This window comes from Manis javanica, chromosome 11 (assembly GCF_040802235.1).
Source record: "Manis javanica isolate MJ-LG chromosome 11, MJ_LKY, whole genome shotgun sequence".
Lineage (NCBI taxonomy): Eukaryota > Metazoa > Chordata > Mammalia > Pholidota > Manidae > Manis > Manis javanica.
The window spans coordinates 99,083,891-99,108,727 of record NC_133166.1 but is presented as its reverse complement, the minus strand read 5'-3'; the positions used below and the strand labels follow the sequence as shown (position 1 = coordinate 99,108,727).

The following is a 24,837-nucleotide window of genomic DNA, read 5'->3' as shown; positions in this document are numbered from 1 at the left end:
ATCTTCTCTGTGTTGCACAGCCCTCCCCATGACCCCCCTACATTATACATGCTAATTGTGATGCCCCTTTTCCCCCCTATCCCTCCCTTCCCACCCATCCTCCCCAGTCCCTTTCCCTTTGGTAACTATTAGTCCATTTTGGGTTCTGTGATTCTGCTGCTGTTTTGTTCTTTCAGTTTTTCTTTGTTCTTATACTCCACAGATGAGTGAAATCATTTGGTACTTGTCTTTCTCCACCTGGCTTATTTCACTGAGCATAATACCCTCTAGCTCCATCCATGTTGTTGCAAATGGTAGGATTTGTTTTCTTCTTATGGCTGAGTAATATTCCATTGTGTATATGTACCACATCTTCTTTATCCATTCATCTACTGATGGACACTTAGGTTGCTTCCATATCTTGGCTATTGTAAATAGTGCAGCGATAAATATAGGGGTGCTTCTGTGTTTTTCAAACTGGGCTGCTGCGTTCTTAGGGTAAATTCCTAGAAGTGGAATTCCTGGGTCAAATGGCATTTCTATTTTGAGCTTTTTGAGGAACCTCCATATTGCTTTCCACAATGGTTGAACTAATTTACATTCCCACCAGCAGCATACACACATTATTTAAATCGGTCATCTTTTACTGGCTGTGAATTCTCAGTTAGGGTATTAAAGGACCCAGGCACCAGACAGAGTAAGTCCCGGGCAGGAATACAGGCTGCATCCTTCAAACAGGCCCTCTTCAGGTGTTTGTGTGTCCACTCATGTTTGAGCTCCTTATAAGAAAAGCAGTTCTGCTGACCCTTGAATGATACTGGTTTGAACTGCATGAGTCCACTTATGTGCAGATTCTTTTTCAATAACTACATTGGGAAATGTTTTGAGATTTGTGACAATTCGAAAAGAACACTTTCTTTTCTCCAGCTTACTTTATTGTTAGAATACAGTATATAATGCCCATAATGTACAAACTGTGCATTTTCATCAACTGTTCATGTTATCAGGAAGGCTTCTGGTCCACAGTAGGCTATTAGCAGCTAAGTTCTGTGGAAGTCCAAAGTTACACTTGGATTTTTGATTGCACAGGGGGTGGGTGCCCCTAGCCCCTGTGCTGTTCAAGGGTCAACCGGAGATAATAAAGCACATAAGCCTCCAGCTCTGTCGAGACCTCAGCAACGTTTCATTTCTTCACACCAGACTCCTAATAACAGCAATACTTCTTGGTGGTACTTGCCCCACATCTTGCCATACCTCTTTGAAATGCTCCAACTGTGCCTTCAGAGTGAAATTCCACATCAGTATCTAGCTCACCGGCTCCCCTATTTTGACATCCATGAGTTTCTTCTCTTTGGCCAATACAACTGATGCCATCTCGGAGCCCTGGGTGTCCGCTGTCGATGATGATCTTTGTTCATCAACCAGGACAGATGTTCAAATCTATTACCAAGGGAAACACACAAAATAGTCTAAAACAATTGTGTGTGTGCTGAGAGAGAGATCTAGGATATACAGTGTGTTAACTGGCTGCCGCCTCATGAATTATTTGTTTTTGAACTTCCTAATTTTTCTACAATAAAAATAAATACTTTTTTTTTTTTTTTTTTTTTGAGAGGGCATCTCTCATATTTATTGATCAAATGGTTGTTAACAACAATAAAATTCAGTATAGGGGGGTCAATGCTCAATGTACAATCATTAATCCATCTCAAGCCTAATTCTCGTCAGTCTCCAATCTTCTGAAGCATAATGAATAAGTTCTTACATGGTGAACGAATTCTTACAGAGTGAATAAATTCTTACATGGTGAACAGTACAAGGGCATTCATCACAGAAACTTTCGGTTTTGATCATGCAATATGACCTATAAACCATCAGGTCAAATATGAATATTCATTTGATTTTTGTACTTGATTTATATGTTGATCCCACATTTCTCCTATTATTATTATTATTTTTATTTTTAATAAAATGCTGAAGTGGTAGGTAGATGCAAGATAAAGGTAGAAAACATAGTTTAGTGCTGTAAGAAGGCAAATGTAGATGATCAGATGATCAGGTGTGTGCCTATGGACTAAGTATTAATCCAGGCTAGACAAGGGCAGCAAGACATCCACGGATGCAGAAGATTTCTCTCAAAGCAGGGGGGGTGAGTTTCTGAGCCTCACCTCTGTTGATCCCCAAATTCTCACCTGATGGCCCCCCTGCGACTGTGCCTGTCTTAGGTTGTTCCTCCCTTGAGGAATCTTACCCGTCTCTGGCTAACCAGTCATCTTCCGGGGCCATACAGGGAAATGTAAAGTTGGTAAGTGAGAGAGAAGCCATATTGTTTGCAAAGGTTAGCTTTTTACTTCTTTGCAGATTTATGCCCTGTGGCTTCTATGCCCAGCACTTGTCTCGAGGTATCTTTACCACCTGGAGGAATTATGATACTCGGTAAATTCGATATGAGGCACGAATTCTATTTAAGGTTTGTAATTAGGAAGGAAGAAGAAAAGCTATAGATGTAGCATATGAAGGAAACTTGGGAGGATTGATTATTTCTTTGACATATCTTCTTGTATAGTACCTTAAGTATGTATAGGTTTTAAACTACTAACTAATTTGCACACACATATTAACATAATAGGAATACGGTGACATAAACAAAGCAAATCTATAATTACCAGCCATCTCCAGTGAAGCCAAGAAAACCATTTAGGCACCCTAGGCATTTGTGAAAATTTATCTATGATATGATGGATATTGTCCAACTGTACTTGAACCATCAGACAAATTAAAGCAGCCCATTTCTGGGATCTGTTCACATCCCATATGTTCTTTTAACCATAGATAGTCTATAGTCATGAGATTTTGGGGTGCTACAACTTGCACCCCTCCCAACTCCTGGTTGAGTTCCAACAGTACAGATCCGGTCAAATTCGTTGTCTCACTGTATGCACATGCCAGCCTAGACATCTCCCTCCTCCTTCTTATGGCAAGTCCAGGAGACGGTGGGCTGGATGCAGCCACAACCGCAGCATCGTCCGGATCCCTGTGGAGGCTTTTTGATGATCATCCCCCGGCACGAGTCCTCCAGAGAGTGCTGATGCCGGAAGCTCCTCCTCATATCGTATCTTAGTTCATTTTCTGGGTATCCAAGCTAGGCCTTGATCTTCTGCGTAGAAACAAACAGACCCTTTGCCCACACTTTGACATGCCCTCTATACCACTGTGCAGAACTCATTGGAGGTCAGCACACAGTAACTGCTTTTTTTTTTTTTTTTAATTAAGAGAAAGGAATATTATCAGAAAAGAGTACCTCCATAGCTGATCATCTGACACCCTTTAAGTGATCAACATTAAGGATATTTAAAGCATGCGTTGATCTTTGATTTACCAATAGTTTTATCCTGTTAAGGAGTAATCCCCCTTTTCTTTCTTTCTTTCTTTTTTTTTAAAAATTTTTAATCTACACTTACCTGAAGAATACTATGTTTACTCTGCTCTCCCCTATATCAGGTCCCCCCTAACAACCACATTACGGTTACTGTCCATCAGCTTAGCAAAATGTGGTAGAGTCACTACTTGTCCTCTCTGTGTTGTGCAGCCCACCCTCCCCTTTCTCCCTCCCCCCCATGCATGCTAATCTTAATACCCCCCTTCTTCTTCCCCCCCCTTATCCCTCCCTGCCCACCCATCCTCCCCAGTTCCTTTCCCTTTGGTACCTGTTAGTCCATTTTTGGGTTCTGTAATTCTGCTGCTGTTTTGTTCCTTCAGTTTTTCCTTTGTTCCTATACTCCTCAGATGAGTGAAATCATTTGGTATTTCTCTTTCTCCGCTTGGCTTATTTCACTGAGCATAATACTCTCCAGCTCCATCCATGTTGCTGCAAATGGTTGGATTTTTCCACTTCTTATGGCTGAGTAGTATTCCATTGTGTATATGTACCACATCTTCTTTATCCATTCATCTACAGATGGACATTTAGGTTGCTTCCAATTCTTGGCTATTGTAAGTAGTGCTGCGATAAACATAGGAGTGCATCTGTCTTTCTCAAACTTGATTGCTGCGTTCTTAGGGTAAATTCCTAGGAGTGGAATTCCTGGGTCAAATGGTAGGTCTGTTTTGAGCATTTTGATGCACCTCCATACTGCTTTCCACAATGGTTGAACTAATTTACATTCCCACCAGCAGTGTAGGAGGGTTCCCCTTTCTCCACAGCCTCGCCAACATTTGTTGTTGTTTGTCTTTTGGATGGCAGCTATCCTTACTGGTGTGAGGTGATACCTCATTGTAGTTTTAATTTGCATTTCTCTGATAATTAGCGATGTGGAGCATCTTTTCATGTGTCTCTTGGCCATCTGTATTTCTTTTTTGGAGAACTGTCTGTTCAGTTCCTCTGCCCATTTTTTAATTGGGTTATTTGTTTTTTGTTTGTTGAGGCGTGTGAGCTCTTTATATATTCTGGACGTCAAGCCTTTATCAGATCTGTCATTTTCAAATATATTCTCCCATACTGTAGGGTTCCTTTTTGTTCTATTGATGGTGTCTTTCGCTGTACAGAAGCTTTTCAGCTTAATGTAGTCCCACTTGCTCATTTTTGCTGTTGTTTTCCTTGCCCGGGGAGATATGTTCAAGAAGAGATCACTCATGTTTATGTCTAAGAGGTTTTTGCCTATGTTTTTTTCCAAGAGTTTAATGGTTTCGTGACTTACATTCAGGTCTTTGATCTATTTTGAGTTTACCTTTGTATATGGGGTTAGACAATGGTCCAGTTTCATTCTCCTACATGTAGCTGTCCAGTTTTGCCAGCACCATCTGTTGAAGAGACTGTCATTTTGCCATTGTATGTCCATGGCTCCTTTATCAAATATTAATTGACCATATATGTTTGGGTTAATTTCTGGGGTCTCTAATCTGTTCCACTGGTCTGTGGCTCTGTTCTTGTGCCAGTACCAAATTGTCTTGATTACTATGGCTTTGTAGTAGAGCTTGAAGTTGGGGAGTGAGATCCCCCCTACTTTATTCTTCTTTTTCAGGATTGCTTTGGCTATTCGGGGTCTTTGGTGTTTCCATATGAATTTTTGAATTATTTGTTCCAATTCATTGAAGAATGTTGCTGGTAATTTGAGAGGGATTGCATCAAATTTGTATATTGCTTTCGGCAGGATGGCCATTTTGACGATATTAATTCTTCCTAGCCATGAGCATGGGATGAGTTTCCATTTATTAGTGTCCCCTTTAATTTCTCTTAAGAGTGACTTGTAGTTTTCAGAGTATAAGTCTTTCACTTCCTTGGTTAGGTTTATTCCTAGGTATTTTATTCTTTTTGATGCAATGGTGAATGGAATTGTTTTCCTGATTTCTCTTTCTATTGATTCGTTGTTAGTGTATAGGAAAGCTACAGATTTCTGTGTGTTGATTTTGTATCCTGCAACTTTGCTGTATTCCGATATCAGTTCTAGTAGTTTTGGAGTGGAGTCTTTAGGGTTTTTTATGTACAGTATCATATCATCTGCAAATAGTGACAGTTTAACAACTTCTTTACCAATCTGGATTCCTTGTGTTTCTTTGTTTTGTCTGATTGCCGTGGCTAGGACCTCCAGTACTATGTTAAATAACAGTGGGGAGAGTGGGCATCCCTGTCTGGTTCCCGATCTCAGTGGAAATGCTTTCAGCTTCTCGCTGTTCAGTATAATGCTGGCTGTGGGTTTATCATATATGGCCTTTATTATGTTGAGGTACTTGCCCTCTATTCCCATTTTGCTGAGAGTTTTTATCATGAATGGATGTTGAATTTTGTCAAATGCTTTTTCAGCATCTATGGAGATGATCATGTGGTTTTTGTCTTTCTTTTTGTTGATGTGGTGGATGATGTTGATGGATTTTCGAATGTTGTACCATCCTTGCATCCCTGGGATGAACCCCACTTGGTCATGGTGTATGATCCTTTTGATATACTGTTGAATTCTGTTTGCTAATATTTTATTGAGTATTTTTGCATCTACATTCATAAGGGATATTGGTCTGTAATTTTCTTTTTTGGTGGGGTCTTTTCCTGGTTTTGGTATTAGGGTGATGTTGGCTTCATAGAATGAGTTTGGGAGTATTCCCTCTTCTTCTATTTTGTGGAACACTTTAAGGAGAATGGGTATTATGTCTTCTCTGTGTGATAAAATTCCGAGGTAAATCCGTCCAGCCCCGGGGTTTTGTTCTTGGGTAGTTTTTTGATTACTGTTTCAATTTCTTTGCTTGTAATTGGTTTGTTTAACTTTTGTGTTTCTTCCTTGGTCAGTCTTGGGAGGTTGTATTTTTCTAGGAAGTTGTCCATTTCTTCTAGGTTTTCCAGCTTGTTGGCATATAGGTTTTCATAGTAGTCTTTAATAATTCTTTGTATTTCTGTGGAGTCTGTCGTGATTTTTCCATTCTCATTTCTGATTATGTTGATTTGTGTTGACTCTCTTTTTCTCTTAATAAGTTGGGCTAGAGGCTTATCTATTTTGTTTATTTTCTCAAAGAACCAGCTCTTGGTTTCGTTGATTTTTGCTATTGTTTTATTCTTCTCAATTTTGTTTATTTATTCTCTGATCTTTATTATGTCCCTCCTTCTGCTGACTTTAGGCCTCATTTGTTCTTCTTTTTCCAGTTTTAATAATTGTGATGTTAGACTATTCATTTGGGATTGTTCTTCCTTCTTCAAGTGTGCCTGGATTGCTATATACTTTCCTCTTAAGACTGCTTTCACTGCATCCCACAGAAGTTGGGGCTTAGTGTTGTTGTTGTCATTTGTTTCTATATATTCCTTGATCTCTATTTTGATTTGTTCATTGATCCATTGATTATTTAGTAGCATGTTGTTAAGCCTCCATGTGTTTGTGAGCCTTTTTGTTTTCTTTGTAGAATTTATTTCTACTTTCATACCTTTGTGGTCTGAAAAATTGGTTGGTAGAATTTCAATATTGTGGAATTTACTGAGGCTCTTTTTGTGAGCTAGTATGTGGTCTATTCTGGAGAATGTTCCATGTGCACTTGAGAAGAATGTATATCCTGTTGCTTTTGGATGTAAAGTTCTATAGATGTCTATTAGGTCCATCTGTTCTAGTGTGTTGTTCAGTGCCTGTGTGTCTTTACTTATTTTCTGCCCGGTGGATCTATCCTTTGGGGTGAGTGGTGTGTTGAAGTCTCCTACAATGAATGCATTGCAGTCTATTTCCCTCTTTAGTTCTGTTAGTATTTGCTTCACATATGCTGGTGCTCCTGTATTGGGTGCATATATATTTAGAATGGTTATATCCTCTTGTTGGACTAAGCCCTTTATCATTATGTAGTGGCCTTCTTTATCTCTTGTTACTTTCTTTGTTTTGAAGTCTATTTTGTCTGATATTAGTACTGCAACCCCTGCTTTCTTCTCACTGTTGTTTGCCTGAAATATGTTTTTCCATCCCTTGACTTTTAGTCTATGCTTATCTTTGGGTTTAAGGTGAGTTTCTTGTAAGCAGCATATAGATGGGTCTTGCTTTTTTATCCATTCTATTACTCTATGTCTTTTGATTGGTGCATTAAGTCCATTTACATTTAGGGTGACTATTGAAAGATATGTACTTATTGCCATTGCAGGCTTTAGATTCGTGGTTACCAAAGGTTCAAGGTTAGCTTCTTTAGTATCTTACTGCCTAACTTAGCTCGCTTATTGAGCTGTTATATACACTGTCTGGAGAGTCTTTTCTTCTCTCCCTTCTTATTCCTCCTCCTCCATTCTTCATATGTTGTGTGTTTTGTTCTGTGCTCTTTTTAGGGGTGCTCCCATCTAGAGCAGTCCCTGCAGGATGCCCTGTAGAGGTGGTTTGTGGGAAGCAAATTCCCTCAGCTTTTGCTTGTCTGGGAATAGTTTGATCCCACCATCATATTTAAATGATAGTCGTGCTGGATACAGTATCCTTGGTTCAAGGCCCTTCTGTTTCATTGCATTAAGTATATCATGCCATTCTCTTCTGGCCTGTAGGGTTTCTGTTGAGAAGTCTGATGTTAGCCTGATTGGTTTTCCTTTATAGGTGACCTTTTTCTCTCTAGCTGCCTTTAAAACTCTTTCCTTGTCCTTGATCCTTGCCATTTTAATTATTATGTGTCTTGGTGTTGTCCTCCTTGGATCCTTTCTGTTGGGGGTTCTGTATAATTCCATGGTCTGTTCGATTATTTCCTCCCCCAGTTTGGGGAAGTTTTCAGCAATTATTTCTTCAAAGACACTTTCTATCCCTTTTCCTCTTTCTTCCTCTTCTGGTCTCCCTATAATACGAATGTTTTTCCTTTTGTATTGGTCACATATTTCTCTTAGTGTTGTTTCATTCCTGGAGATCCTTTTATCTCTCTCTATGTCAGCTTCTATACGTTCCTGTTCTCTGGCTTCTATTCCTTCAATGGCCTCTTGCATCTTATCCATTCTGCTTATAAATCCTTCCAGGGATTGTTTCACTTCTGTGATCTCTTTCCTGACATCTGTGATCTCCTTCCGGACTTCATCCCACTGCTCTTGCATTTTTCTCTGCATCTCATCCCATTGCTCTTGCATTTTTTTCTGCATCTCTGTCAGCATGTTCATGATTTTTATTTTGAATTCTTTTTCAGGAAGACTAGTTAGTTCTGTCTCCTTCTCAGGTGTTGTCTCTGTGATCTTTGTCTGCCTGTAGTTTTGCCTTTTCATGGTGATAGAGATAGTTTGCAGAGCTGGTACAAGTGACCGCTGGAAGAGCTTCCCTTCTTGTTGGTTTGTAGCCTTTTCCTGGGAGAATAGCGACCTCTAGTGGCTTGTGCTGGGCAGCTGCGCGCAGACAGGGCTTCTGCTTCCTGCCCAGTTGCTTTGGGGTTTATCTCCGCTGTTGCTGTGGGCTTGGCCTGGCTGGGGCTGTTCCTCCAAAATGGTGGAGCCCCGTTGGAGGGGGAGCAGCCAGGAGACTATTTATCTCCGTAAGGGGCCTCTGTGCTCCCTGCTGCCCAGGGGGTTAGAGTGCCCAGAGATCCCCAGATTCCCTGCTTCTGTCCTGCCCCTTTAAGACTTCCAAAAAGCACTCTCCAAACCAAAACAACAGCAGCAACAATGAGAGAGGGAACAGAAACAAAGAGAAAAAAAAAAGGAAAAAAAAGGAAAAAACAAGCGATTTTTTTTTTTTTTTTTTTTTGTCCTCAGGTGCCGGTCCCAGGCACCCGCTCACTGGTCCTGCTGCCCTGTCTCCCTAGCACCAGGGTCCCTGTCCTTTCAAGGCTTCCAAAAAGCACCCACCCACCGGTCCCGCAGGGAAGGAACGCTCAATATTCTTTGTCCTCAGGCACTGGTCCCTCGCACCCGCTCACCAGTCCCGCCGCCCTGCCTCCCTAGCACCGGGGTCCCTGTCCCTTCAAGGCTTCCAAAAAGCACTCGGCAAAAAGAGAGAAAAAAAAGGGGAAAAACGCGCGATTTCTTCCGTCCTCAGGTGCTGGTCTCAGGCACCCACCCACCGGTCCCACAGGGAAAAATGCGGGATATTCTTTGTCCTCAGGTGCCGGTCCCAGGCACCCGCTCACTAGTCCCGCCGCCCTGCCTCCCTAGCACCGGGGTCCCTGTCCCTTTTAGGCTTCCAAAAAGCACTCGCAGAAAAGAGAAAAAAAAAAGGGGAAAAACGCGCGATTTCCTCTGTCCTCAAGTGCCGGTCTCAGGCACCCGCCCACCGGTCCCGCAGGGAAAAACGGGGGATATTCTTTGTCCTCAGGCGCCGGTCCCAGCCACCCGCTCACCAGTCCCGCCACCGTGCCTCCCTAGCACTGGGGTCCCCGTCCCTTCAAGGCTTCCAAAAAGCGCTCGCCAAAAAGAGAAAAAAAAAAAAAAGGGGGAAAACGCGCGACCTCCTCCGTCCTCAGGCACCGGTCTCAGGCACCCACCCCCAGGTCTCGCAGGGAGAAACGCGGGATATTCTTTGTCCTCCGGCGCCGTTCCCAGGCCCCTCCTCACCGGTCCCGCCACCCTGCCTCCCCAGCAACGGGGGCCCGTCCCTCTAAGGCTTCCAAAAAGCGCTCGCCAAAAAAAAAAAAAAAAAAAAAAAAACCGCTCCGGTTTCTCTCCACCCACCGGGAGCCGGGGGGAGGGGCGCTCGGGTCCCGCCGGGCCGGGGCTTGTATCTTACCCCCTTCACAAGGCGCTGGGTTCTTGCAGGTGTGGATGTGGTCTGGATGTTGTCCTGTGTCCTGTGGTCTCTATTTTAGGAAGATTTTTCTTTGTTATATTTTCATAGCTCTATGTGTTTTTGGGAGGAGATTTCCACTGCTCTACTCACGCCGCCATCTTGGCTCCGCCAAAAATAAATACTTTTTAAAAATAAATATATGCTTCAAAGAAATGAAATGGCTTAAAGCCCTTTTCCCTATTGCTGGAGGAGAGGGCGCTGGGGTCCAGCCTTGCACCAAGCCATGGGGAGCAGGCCGAGGTGCGGATGGGCCAAGGACAGACAGCATACATCCCACACCGCCTTCTTAGACCTCCAAATCAATCAGGTTCTCTTCCAGCTCCCATTTTTGGGGTTTTCTGTTCCTCTTTACTGCTGTACCTTAACATTGAACTGAGTCTAGTACTGGAATTGGTGTTTTTATCTCTTCTCACACTGCAGCCCAGCCACCTGTCCAGGTACCCACTTCCCCCACCATCATGTAAGCCCCTTGAAGGAAGGGTGTCTGGCCCATGCGCATCCCCCCAGCGTCCAGCACTGTACCTGGCCCACATATGTTTATTGGATTGAATCACACGTGTCTAGAACTGAAAGGACCTGGCAATCAACAGCTGTCAGCTTTCTCATTTCACAGAAAAGAAAAACTGAAATGACTGGTCAGTGGCAAAATCCGACAAGAAGCCAGACCTCCTGACTCCTAGGCAGTGTTCTTCTCATGACATCACACTGACGTTCTGAAGAAGTAAGCATCCAGTAGGTCTGGATCACAGGACTGCAGTAGTTCAGGAGGAAACTGAGCAGTTCTCCCAGAACCTTCTAGAAGCCGTGTGCCTTTGTGGGAGTACCACCTACCCGCCCCACATGCTTCTCCTTCAGGGCCTTCCAATGGGAATCAGCTCCCTTTCAGCGGCTTTTCCCTGAGTCTTAGCTCTGCCCTTTGCCAAGTGCCTCTTCCCTGGCCACCCCCTCATTCCTGGACTACCTCACTCAGCCCCTCTCCGATGTCCTCATGCTTTCTGACCTCATTTCTCAGCCGCCCTCCACTTTTCCCCACCTCAGCCTCAGCCCAAGTCAGCCTCCCATGTCCAGTGGACCCAGAGAAAGTGGCTTATGCCCCTGCTGTCCCGTCAGGCCTCATATTCCACGCCTGTGCTTTCACCTAAGCACCTCCCGCCCAGATCTGGAGAGCGCTCAACTTTCCAGAGCTGACAGCCGCTCTGGTTTCTGCTGCACCCCAAATGTGAATGCTCCAGACCCCCTTTCCTATGCCACTATCATCCATGTGTGGAGAATCCCTCCCACCCAGCCCTTCCCTCCCTGTGGCCAGGCAGACCACAGCCAGCCCAGCCTCTCTCCCACAAAGCAGGGCCTGCTTCATTTGCTCACTTTCATCTGCCCTGAACAAGCACCTTATTCCTCAGAAGAGCGCCAGGGCGCTTAGGTTGCCGCAAGGCCTCTCTTACCACTTACGATGGCTCAGTTTTACCTCCTGGTACTACGTAAAGGAAGGAAGAGAGGTGGGGACAGAGCTCAGGAGCAGGACCAGAGGCAGATGACATGTAGGTGAACAGAACATTGGTCTGTAAACCTGAGATCCACAGAAACCAAGTCCCCGGGGGCCCTGCGAGGTGGGGAGGGGAGGCCAGGCTGACAGGGCTGAGCATCTCCCCATTTCACTTGGAAAAGCTCCGCACTCAGTCCTTTTATATATATTTGGGATGACTTCAGATTGTATTTTAAAAATGGACACCATCATGAAAATCAAGGTTAAGAAAACAAAAGCAAAAACACCGATCTGGGCACAGTCTCAGGACCCAGGCAAAGGTTCAGCATTTATGAGGAGCAAGTAGTCACTCACTCATTTAACTAATGCTGCGGGTCCCTGCTATGTGCCAGGTGGTGAGCCAGGGTCAGGCCGACCTGACTCACTGTAGGGGCAAAACAGTCTGGCACTCAAGTTAGGACTGGCTCTGAGGATTGGGAGCCTGCCTTGGCCTGCGTTCCAGTTATCTGACAAGCCCTCACCAAGGCAGGGAGGAAAACGACAATCCCTTGTTCTCAGAAGGTGCCATTTGGGCAGGGCTGGGTGGGGACCGTTCATCCCTGCCACATGCAGAGAATCACTGGAAGGCTCTCATGTGTGCCTGGTAGTGATGCTGGCTGTCAGCTCGGACCTCGGCTGCAGCTGTGGGCTGACTCACCTAAATGTGTCCGTGGGCCTGCTGGCTTCCTTATGGGGTGATGGCTGGGTCCCAAGAGAGAGCAGCCAGTCAGAGGAAGTGGAAGTTGCCAGTTTCTTACTGCCTGAGTCCAGAAGCTAGCACTGCCCCTGTATTATGTTGCCGTGGGAGTCACAGAGCCTAGATTCAGGGAGAGAGGACACAGACCCCACGTCTTGATGAGAGAGGGTCAAAGACCTTTGCAGACATGTTTCAAAGCTGCCACAGCCTGCAATTTAGGAAGAAATGGTCCTAACTTCCTCCTCAGATGGGGAGAAAGAGTGGTGAGGGGCATAAACCCAGCTAATCCTACCTGTCCTTCCATAACGTAGGATGGTTTAAAATGTGGGCGATGGTACTGTTCACCCCTGGACATTTGCACTACCGTATGGAGCAACGTGGAAAACATTCATGCTCTCTGATCATGGCAGGTCTTCACAGATGGAATGATGGCTGCTTTACCCGGTGCTTAGTCCCAAGCACTACCGAAACCCCACACCAAGTATTCTCAGTGTTTTTCATCCATTCCTTTACTGATCTGATTTCTAAGCCCCCTTCTCAAGCTAATCAGCATCCATGGGAAATGTCTGCACTTGTCAGTGTTCCTTGGAAAACTGCCGCCCTTCACACAGCGCTCACATCACCGACCAGCACCAAGTGCTTCTGGGTGTCATCTCTCCATCACTGACAGTCCAGTGTCCTCAGCAGTCTCTTGGTGTTATTAACACACACTGAGTTTGCAAGTGCCTTAAACCTTCTCTCCTGTGGTGCCATTAAATTCTGACCCCTCATTCATAACAAACCAATTCCACAATTATTAAGAGGATAGCTGTGCTTAAGCAATAGACAGTTGGGACCAGAGAACAGGACTTCATGTTACCACGGAAGGGGAAAGTCCTAGTGCACATTACAATCTTCTTCTCTCAGGGACCCTTTAGGTAATGGTTCCTGTTGCCAGAGGCATGCAAGTAGCACAGGCAGGAGGTGAGCTCAGCAGTGATTTCCACCAAGTTTTAAATATGCAACAGAGCCATGAAATAACCTTGAGAGATGCCAATATCTGAGTTCACTTCTCTACCCAAACTGGTCATTCTGTCCCTCCCCAAGTAAGAGAGGACACGTCCAACAAAAGGTTTGGCTCCTAAGCCAACAGGTAGCGGCACAGGGCTACATGTATTTGGAAGCACCTAATTAAGCTCCAGAGTAAACTAGTCATCAAAGTGTTTAATTGGCAACATGTGACTATTAGGAGCTAATTACGTTGTTCCATCGTACTTCAATTAATGTTAGTCATTTGACCGCTCCATAGCTGGACCAAGTTTAAAGATGGGAGAGGGGTCCCACCGGCCAGCCCCTAGACGGTGTTCCAGCTGTTCCCAGCACCAGGCCCGAGCAGAACAGATGGGGCCCGGTGGGGGGCTGCCAGCCCGTCCCACTGCCCAAGCCCCAGCGTTTACTTTGAATTCACTTAGTAGTTACTGAGGCTCTCCTCCATGCCAGCAGGCTGGCCAAAAGGGTAGTGGAGGGATTCTGGTGAAGCCTAGGTTCAAGCCCCACTGCTGCCTCTTGCCAGTCGCGTAGACATGCACCACCTGGCCTTTCTGAATTCCGATTCCCTACCTGCAGAATGAGAACAAGGAACACCAGCCCAAGGACCTCATACAGCTATTTTTTTAAAACAAACATCAGATATCCTCAATCTTGTTTTCCAAACCCTTCAAAGACTTCCCATCTCAGAGTAAAAGCTACAGCCCTCACGGTGCTATGAGAGGCTTTTCATAACTGGTCTCCTTCCCTCGTTCCCCTCCCCCCTCCGTTGCTCCAGCCGCACAGCTCTTCTTGCTGTTCTTTGGACAAGTCAGGTCCCCTCACGCTTCAGGGCCTTTGTACTGGATGTTCCCTTTCTGACCTTCCTCTTTCGAATCCCAACACTCTCCCCAACCTAAATGAAAAGCTGGCAAATACTCTCTCCCATTCCTGCTGCATTTTTCCCTGTCGCATTTAATCCCATTTAATATACAATATACTTCAATATATTGTGGTTATTTGTTTTAGAATGCCTACCCCATGCCAATATAGAAAGTAACCTCAACGATAGCAGAAAATGTCCAGTTTGCTCCTGGCTGCATTTCCAGTTCATAGAACAGTGCCTGGTCCATGGTAGGCACCTGACAAATATTTGTTGAATAAATGAATGAACATTAAAGGAGATAAAGCATACAAAGGACATAGCACAGTGCCCAGCACATACTGGTGCCAGTTAACATTCATTTTCTTCTCTTTGCACTACAGAGGCATGCAAGTACCACAGGCAGACAAGAACTGGTCTCTCTGCCCCAAGGACCTCAAATACCCCAGGGAAACAACTCATCACACACACATGGACCTGCTGTACAGATGTATTTTTCTATCCACACCCCAACATGGGGAACACAGGGAAGATGGATCAGAGACCCCCTGTGGCGAACCTGAATTGTTGCAATCAGCAACTCCCAGGATTTATGGAGCATTGGCTACATGTCAAGTGTCTGGCCATGTGCCATGAGAATTCACGCAAGAATGGCACACACTGCCTGCCTGTAAGAAGCGTACAGTCTAGGGCTCAGCAAACTTCCCTGTAAAGGGCCAGATGGTAAATATTTTCACCTTTGTGGATCAGTCTCTGTTGCAACTGCTCAGTGGTGCCATTATAGTCCCAGAGCAGCTAGTGCCAACAGATGGGTGTGGCTGTGTTCCGATAGAACTCTATAAATACTAATATTGGGATTTCATATCATTTTCATGTTTCACAAACGTTTTCTCTTTTGATTTTTTTTTTCAACCATTTATAAAGGCAAAAACTATTTTTAGCCCAGTGGAAACAGTCAGTGGACCAGATTTAGCCCACAGGCTGCCACTTGCCAATCCCTGGTCTACACAGGGAAAAAGAAAATACTGTTGCTTAGAACCAAGGCTTAAAATATGGTGCTATAAACTAAATCTCATAAATGTTATGGAAGGTGAGGGTAACTAGAGAGGACTGGAACTGTCAGAGAAGGTTTTGGGGAGGAGGCGAGACTTAGGCCAGGCGCTGAGATATGGTTAGGGGCTGGTAGGCTAAGAGGACAGGAAACTTCCCCAGCGTGGACAGTGCCAGAAATAATAATGATGATGATGACAACAGCCTGTTGAGGGTACAGGACGCAGCTGCCCCAGCTGTCAGCGTGTTGTAAGCATTGCTTAATTTAATCCATACAGCAACCCTTCTAGGGAGTAAATTTACCTTCTTCTCAAAAGAGGAGACCAAGGCTCAGAGAGAGGGTTAATAATGTGCCCAAATACGCAGTCAGTAGCAGAGTCAGAATCTCAGCCTAGGCTGTCTGTCTCCACAGCCCACCCTCCCTCTCGCTAGATTCCACACTTTGATCTAGATTCCCTCCCATTTCCTATGATCAAATGCTGTCATGTCCCTGGTGTGCCTGTATTCATGTAAATAACTATTTCCTAAATACACTCAATGAAAAATCAATTACATAGCAAAGTGGCTGAGGTTTGGATAAACAACCTAATTGTTCCCTCTGGGGCTGCTGACTGAGCAATCCCTGCTGAGAGAAGAAAGAGAGTGAACATTTATTAAGAGCTCTGCCTAAGGCACTGAATATGCTTCCCTTCCTCCTTGACCAGAACGGGATGAGTCTGAATCCATAGCCCAACCCCCACAGCATCCCAGCGAAGCTGCTGGTCTCTTACACCACTCAAGAGAAGCCTGAGTGAGAACTCCAGGTTCAAACTAGACCTGTAACTAAGGCAGACTTGAGAATCTGACCCCCAGGGGTGCCTCCCAGATGCCCTCCTCAAAGATGAACACCTAGCTGCCTGCCTTTGATTGCTCTGATTATATCCCTTCAGGAAGGCCACCCCACTTATACCCCAAATTTCCCCTCATGAGTTTTGCCCTGTTATACTTAAAATTTTGCCATTAAATGTTCCTTCTTCTGAGTCAGGACACTGGTCGATACACAATGATCCCAAGAAGGTATAGTTTATCAAACCTAATCAATCATTAACACTGTACTGTGAACTAATATTCAGGATGTTTCAACCAGGCAGGTAATTAAAATCAAACAATTGGCTAGAGAAGATGTGGAATCCAGGTTTAGGACTCAGTAGGAGACAGAAAAACGGCCTTTGGCCAGAGATACCCTGAAAGGAAGGCAGGGTGGTCCAAAGGACTGAATTGGCGTGAGCTTTTTCTTTTCTTTTCTTTTCTCCAGTTAGCTATTACCATCAGTCATTCATGGTAAGCCGGGCATGGTGGGTGGCTGGTGATGCTTGAAGAAATAGATCCAGTTCTTAACCTGGATTCACCATGACAGCGGCATACAGCACACACCACCGGAACACAGGAGCCCATCTGTCAGTTCTAGAGTAGCGTGTTCCGAGGTCTGGCCACCTGACTGTGGACATCTGAGATCACTGCAGGAGCCCTGAAAAGGGGGTTGAGAGCCAAAGTTTCCAGTCCCGGTTCTGCTGCACGTGTATTTGCTTTGTGACCTCCCCTGAGGACCCTCTCCTCTCTGGGCTTTACTTGACTCATTCATTCGTACATGTGGCTTTTTGCCAACACTGTGCTAAGCACTGGGGAGGAGAGTGGTGATTATAGAATAGATACTATTCCTGCTCTCATAGGTTTTGAAGTCTAATGGGGGAACACACATGAAAGAAATCATTTCACAGATAGTTTTCCTATAAAATGATGAAGTTGGTCTAGACCAGAGGCTTTGAACCCTGGCTGCAGATTTAAATCAACCAGGAAGCTTTAGAAGGGGAAAAAAAAAGATGACTGACTATCTGGGCTTTAGCCACAAAGATTACAATTCCAACTGGTAGGGCTCAGGCATAGATTTTTTTTTTTCAAGTTCCCTCAAGTGATTGTAAGATACAATGCGGGTTGAGAACCGCTGAGCTAGACAACATCAAAACCTTTCTCCTGCCCTAGCATTCTATTAGTCTTTTATAGTCTATGGATAATCAATAACATATATGTATATCTATACATACATATGGGAAAGACAAACATATGCAGAGATGAAGAGAGGGGGAACACACAGGCAAGGCCATGTAGCATGTGGGAAAGGGAAAACACTGGAGACAAGCGGAAAAACAATATACAGCAACATTTCCCAAACCTGGCCTGAGGATTGTTCAGCTGGACGTGTGTGTAGAGATCATTTGCTTACTCAATTTTCTTTCTTCCATTTTTCTTTAGTTACACAACCTTGATGTCATTCAAGGCAGTAATGTGTCCAACTGCAAACCAGCATTTCTCAGCCTCGATGGCAGGTAGATGTAACCAGTGAGATGCACATAGAAGTCATGGGATGGGACTCCCTGGAAATCTCCTTAAGGGAGACACTCACCACGGGGGAACATACTTTATGCTCTTCACCCAGCTTTCTGTCTAGACCAAGAGTGTGATGGCCGGCACATCAGCCATCTGGAACCACATAGAGGACGTAAGTAATGAGCTGAGGATATTAGAGCAGACATGTAACAGGAGTCTGCATCCAAGTGATTTCATGGGGCCGCAGTCACCTGGACAGCCTGCTTCTGTGTATCTTTCACCTGAAAGGAAATAAATACCTTTCTTTAAGTGACACACTGGAGGTTATTCACTCTGACACAGGTATTCTATGAAAAAAAGAGCTTCTATTCAAACAAGTTTGGGGACTATTCTACACCACAGTATTTCCCACCTTGTGTGTCAGGACTCCCATTACACATTTACCCACATTAAGGTTCAAAACAAAAAAACCTGTTCACTTTGATGAACCTAGCATTTCAGAACCTTGCTTTTGAAATTCAGACACACAGAACATCTCTTAATATTGTGTGGAATTAATATTCTTCATGGAGTTATTTGAGAATCTCTGATGTGAACGTATCAATATGCACCTGATAAAATTCCAGAACACCCAACATCTGAGTATAATCCAGAACATCAATCAAATGTTTAAGATATGACAGACCAACCAGCTAAATGTTTTAGTTGGTGCATTAGGGAGACAAAGTCATGAGTGCCTGGTTCAGATACAGCCCCAACAACCCAAATCCAAGACGGCCCAGGTGAGTTTTCTCGCAGCCAGTTGCTCCCAGCTTGTGTTCTGCTCTGACTCAGCTTTGTGCGATGTATTGACCCATTTTCTTGCTCTGGCCTACCTGGAAGGCTTCCAGAGATGTAAGCAAAAAGCAAGGCCGCCCAAGAGCTAGCTTACAGGTGAAGCTCTATCGGCCAACCCTCTTCTCAGGCAAACCTAGGAGAGAACAAATCACCCAACCGCTCCTCTCCTTCACGATAACTAACTGCGCGTGTCCACTACATATGGTCTGACCTACTCAGGCTTAGCATTTGATTTGGCCATTTCAGGAGTCCCTTTACTTTTAACTTATCCATGTCTTTAAATATAAAGGACCTGTTGTCTTGTTTATCATTAAACTCCAACTGAACCCAGCAGCCAATGTAAGTCGTATGTACTAAATCGGTATCTGCTGAAAGAAGAATAATTTCCCAAGTCCTCACCCACCACTGGGAGCTAAGATGCATTTCAAATTCCTTTAGAGATTCCCTTTTGCCTCACCCCCCTTTCTTTACCTTATATGTGTACACACACACCCTCACACCCTCATACACACTTGCCATATTCTCTCAAACCCTCTCACTAGCCTCACACCCACACATACTCACACATTCACACTCACGTCTGCCTGCACACACTCACACTCATACACTCACATACATATTTATACTCCTGTGCTTACATCCATGCACACTGCAGAGGTGATGAGATGTCCAGAGTCTTATTTGCTCCAGGTCACATGGCAGAACTGGGGCAGGCCAGGCACCATATCCCCAGGTGACCATCCCCATTTGGGCAACCCATTTCAGTTCTCACTGGGCCAGCAGAACCACACAGGCAACAAGTGCGTCTGGGAGTGTCCACAGTGATTCCTGTTTGCTGCCAGCCAGCAAATGAGGCTGGAAATAATCACCAACTAAGTACATTTCTATGGGTTTTATGCTATTAGGACAGGTCTCCTTGACAGCACTGCCTCAGAGAGAAACACTGCTGATTCTCAGGGCAGGCAGAGATTTGCCAATACAGCCCCGGGCAGCCAGGGGATTGGTGTGGACTTGCCATCTCAGAAGAGCAAGGCGCAGAACATCTCAGCAAAAAGTCTGACCACTCCCAGCCTCCTACAAGGAAAGCAAGACTTGCAGCTGGGGTGAGGGAAGCCACAGATGTCCTAGAGCAGTGGTCTCAAAACTGGAGCATGCAATTGTGCTGTGTGACCTAAAGCAATTAAAATACATCTCTGGGCCTTCCACCAACCTCTGAAATGTGTGCAGCTTAGGAGTGTGTGACTGTGTATAACTGAATGTGTGATTCAGCAGGAGTGTGTATGGTTGTGAGCACACGTTGCAGTGGGTGTGAGTTTGTGAGGGTTGATGTGTATGTATCTTATCCTTACAGCACATGTCTCTTTGGACTTTTCACCTTTGCAAGTGCCCAACAGCCATGTGTGACTTGTGGCTACCAGAGTGGACAGGACCAGCCTAGAACATTCTGCTTCTGCTCCGTCCAGCACCCCACACCCATTGCTCAGGTCCGAGCAGAAAGGGCACGACCTCTGTTATGTTCAGGTGTATGTGTGTGTATGTGTAAAGGTGTGAGAGTGCATTTGGGAGCATATGGTGAATGTGAACTTGTGACGTGTGTGTAGATGGTGGAGAGAGTCCACACCTGAGGACCCTCCAAGGGGGATGCAGATGTAACCAGTGTCAACCATTGCAGGTCCCCAATGCCACTCATGCTCTGGGCTGGCATCATCCAGGTCCTCTTCCCACTCTCCTCCTCATTTAACTGCCCTTCATCCAGGTTACAAAAGAACAGCATTTCGGCGGGGGAGGGCTGGGGTGGGGTGGATGAAATAGGTGGAGATAAAGAGGCCCAAAATCTAGCCATGGGGATGACAGTACAACATAGGGAATACAGTCAACAGTTCTGTAATATCTTTCTATGTTGATGGTAACTGCACTAGTTGGGGTGAGCATTTAATAATGTAGGTAACTGTTGAATCATGATGATGTACACTTGAACCCAATATAATATTGTATATCAACTGTACTTAAATAAAAATAAATTTTTTTAAAAAGGTGTCTCCTCCCCATTCCTCACCTGACTGTAGTGCGCTCTCCCGGGCACCAGGCAAAAAGGACAATTAAAACCACCAGCTGGGGATGGGGGGAGGTGGTCTTATCAGTGAATGAAGGCACAGTAAGCCCACCTCAGGGCTTCTGTTCCTCCCCGTCAAATCCATTCTTCAGCTCAGGGAAAGCCACAACCTCCGCACGGGCCCGCCTGGACGTGGTCTAATCAAATATAGAGCGTGGGCAATGGGTGTGTTGGCAATTTTCTGGTACGGACATCATCCCTGCACCCCTCAAGTCTTGCCAAAGAGCACATTGCTTTTGATAGGTCTGGGGAGAATGAAGAAAAGACTGCATTGTAAAAAGAACAATAAAAAATAAAAATGGCTCTCCCCTCTCCCCATATTAAACAAGCAATCCTTTTCAGCTATTCTCAATATTCAACCTCAGGAGACAAAAAAAAAAGAAATAAAAAAATTTTTGAACAGCCAAACCAGCATAGATTTGCAACACTAATTCTCTTAAACACAAGTGAAACATTTTCAGGGACTACAAAAATTGACAGGTTTTCCTGGATAAAACCCACGGATAAAAATTTTATGTGATTTCTTTTGAATGCAATATGCATTATTCATAAGTAGTTAAAATCTATTTTGTCAAATAATATAATGAGATATTATTCCATATACAATCAATCCAGAGACTACTTCATCTTATAAAATGTTTAAAATGTGTTCCCTACTACACTTCCTATTAATCAAAAATGAAAATTAAATACTAGCTGTTGGACAAATTCATTTTTAACAATATATGGCTGTCTCTTTCATTAAATGTGTTAGGGAGTTTATCTTGATGCCTAATGACATTAAAAGAATTATTTCTGTATTTTCATACAAGATTCTTATTTAATTATTCTCAAAAGTAAAATCCAAAGTTCAGTACATACATGTGAGCACATTTACTAAAGAATCACTTTTTATCATGTTTTTTTTGTTTCACAACTTGCAATTTGAGCAGCGCATAACCCTGAATTCTCACAAAGTAAGTGATGACCAACAGCATATAGATTTATTCTCATTTTTATGACTTTTTACAAAATAGATTAATTATATCCTTCATGATTTTAGTCTTGCCTGCTTTTAGGAACCTTTTTTATATGATTAGAAGTAATCTTTCTCATGGTAGTTTTCATACTAGTCCTCAAAACATATTGTCATGTTGATTTGAATTAAAAATTTAAGTCAGACATTTTCTTTAGAGAAAGTCCGTCGGATTTGCAGACCGGTTTGAGGAGGAAGGCTGGCTTTGTCACCAGATGTGGGCCAGGTGCTTGGCTTCCATGGCACAGAAACAGACCCAGCACCCAGCAGAGTAAGAAACAGTCAAGGTTTATTGGGGAGAGAGCTCGTGCACAAGGGAGTCAGCAGCAGAGAAGGCGGCCTCCTCCAGGAATCACTGGGCTAGGCTTCTACGGATTTCACAAATGGGATGAGGGGGAAGGGAAGGGCGGTTTCATGATGTTTATCTCCTGTGGTTAAGACATCATGTTGTGCTCCCGTGGTCAGAAGATTTGACTTATTAGCGTTATTGCTTTCAGGGTACAGTCAGTCCCTTCCATCGTTGACGCTCTGTGAGATAAGCTTACAAAAGGAATTTCATTAGTTCTGTTCTTTTTCAGGGTAATAATTACCCTCAGATAATGAGGCCAGATCGTTTATTGGAAACTCGTTTGCCCTACCTCAGGATAAGGTTGGTGGCTGACTAATCATTCCTAAAATATGTTGGGAATTTTCATCTCCAACTTTACAGTTTCCAAATGGAATCTCAGCCTTAAGATGGAGTTCCACTTGTTTCTTCTACGAGTTCATTTCCCCCTGAGATTTTTATCCTCCTTATTCTTAGGGAAAGATGAGGACTAACGGTCTGTCTTCTGTAACTTCTTCAGTGTTGAGAAGGGATTGTAGACCCTGCCTATTTGGAAGCATAAAATTCTCTAGCTGCCTGCTCTAAAGAGGGCCTACAGGCTCAGCCTGCACTCTGGCCAGTGGGCTGATCGTTTGTCATCATTATCACTCGGGTATGCTACTTAGAGCAGATAAAGCAATGATAATCTCTATCTGTCATAACTTCACCATATGAAATAGAGAAACACAAGGGAAAGGCTAATAAGAAAAATGCAAAGGCCATTTTTATCCAAAATTCAGAAGTGATGCCAGAAGGGAATAAACATCCTAACCAACCAAAAAAATCCCCTTCACGCAGTCTCATATTTTTTTATTAGACTGAAAATACATTTCCCTACGTTTACTGATATTTGAACCTTACGGTATTTCTGGACAAAAGAATGTTTCTAATTCCATTTCAAGAGGTTTTAAGGTTTCCTCAGGCCAACCTGTTTCTATCGCTGCAACATCTTGAGGTGGGAGTAAATTGGTTTCTAGAAATATTTTTGTCCTCAGTATCTAGATTATCAAAGGACTGGTTTGGGGAGGGTAAACTTCCTCAGCCAGCAGCCTTGGTGTTATAGCAGATTCTCATCCTGGATGGGAAAAGAGGTGTCCTTACAGGAGAAATCAGAGAGTTTTACAGTGGAATTATTGTGTCCTTCCCTGTAAAATTGGCCTTTTCCCGTGTACCAGATGACATTAGTTACTGGAGTGGACACTAGAAGCCAGACTTCAGAAAGATCAGAATTCCACCTGCTCTGGGGACATAGCCATTATCCTCTGCAATTTTTACAGTTAGAGAGGGGGATGGGTCAACAAGTATTAGATTTAGTTAAAATGGCCCAAAGGCTTCCTACTGGAGGAATCCTAGTGTTGATGAAGCTTCCCACACTAACTGTACCACCTAATAACTCTCTGTTTGATTTAACCAGGGTACTTGGGCCTTAAGTATACAATATCTGATACCATACTTTCCATCTAAAAACTTCTATAGGGTATGGGGACCATATGTCTCCCAAAAGCATTTAGTTTGAAGATCTGCTATAAGCAAGATGGGCCATTGTCTCGTGGCAATTTCTGATTCCATGTGGATCAGAATAGTTAGCAACTCTTGTTAAGTCAGGATGCATGTGTTTTCACATACCTGAGTCTTAAAGTAAGTTTGCATAATTTGTTGGGTCTTTTCTATCCCCTTAGGAAGGGCCTCATTAGTTTGTTCAGCAGCTGCCCATCTGTCTCCATCTTCTTGAAGGAGCACTCCGTCTAAGTACCCTAACTTAGACAGTGAGGCCCTTTCAAGTGAATGTTTTTCCTCAAAGGCTGCAAATTTTGCCTGTCCAAGGAGACAAGGAGTAGCCCCACGCACTGCTCTCTCCTCAAGACCAGCAGGAATTGCCACTTCCCATCTGCTCTGGGCCAGGGCCCAAAATCCTGGCTTAAAACCGTGAATGAGACTGGACAAAGAGGTCCCGGCCTGAGGAGACGCGTCAATTAGGAAGTCCCCTGCCTTTAGTGGCATTCAAAAATGAAGGAGTATGTTCAGGGGTTCCTTCTCTGGCTCAGCTGTGCAAGCCATGTGTGCTTTGGGGGCCCCTGGGGTTGCATCCACAAGGGAGACAAGGGAACAGAAAAAATAAAGCAAGGTTAGACCATACATTCATAGCTTCATCTTGCTGAAATTACCAAATTTCTCTACAGTGTTACTTACCTACTTGTGAGGTAATCTTCTTGCATAAATATTTCAGATCATCTATGGCCTTCCAGGTATAGTTTTGCTCCTATGGGAGCAGATCCTGCAGAAATGCAGGAACATATGGGTTAATCTGGAACAGATGTTCCCAACTAGTTAGGCCTTGCAGTATGGGCCACGTGTTAGCTCACTTTTCAGATCATTTGAATTCTAAGCGGAGCTATGGAAGCAACTTTTTCTGGGACTCATGTATTTCTTGGCCATAACTTTCCCAGTATCTCCTTTAGAACATGCTTTACCTTTTCTACCTTTCCTGATGGTTGGAAATCCAGGAGGCATGTAATTTATATCGTATCTCCATAGCTGTAGCACATCCCCGGGTAATCTCTGCATAGAGACCTGGGAAGTCAAAATCAGGAGATGGTCTCTTTTAGCAATTGTTTGCATAGCTCAGCTCCCTTTTCTGTGATGGGTGGGAAGGCTTCCACCCATTCAGTAAAGGTGTCCGTAAATACCAACAGATATTTAAGACAGGCCTTAGGGGGCATTTGGGTAAAGTCAATCTGCCAGTGCTCACCAGGATATGTGTCCTGGTATTGGACAGGTGGAATGGGATGAGATTGAGGGTTATTTCTTATGGATA

The 24,837-nt window shown here is 44.2% G+C and overlaps 2 long non-coding RNA genes across 4 annotated transcripts in view; both read right to left on the bottom strand.

The window, feature by feature from the left end:
- Positions 1–24,837, bottom strand: part of LOC140844484 (uncharacterized) — a 71,612-nt gene that overhangs the window by 22,995 nt on the left and 23,780 nt on the right. The window lies entirely within an intron of this gene.
- Positions 108–24,837, bottom strand: part of LOC108384484 (uncharacterized) — a 37,459-nt gene continuing 12,729 nt past the window's right edge. The window contains exons 2-5 of the long non-coding RNA XR_012122874.1: positions 24,213–24,297; positions 20,587–20,888; positions 17,539–17,974; positions 108–1,419 (exon numbers count right to left, since the gene is read on the bottom strand). This is a non-coding gene — a long non-coding RNA (uncharacterized lncRNA). The remainder of the gene's footprint in view (positions 1,420–17,538; positions 17,975–20,586; positions 20,889–24,212; positions 24,298–24,837) is intronic.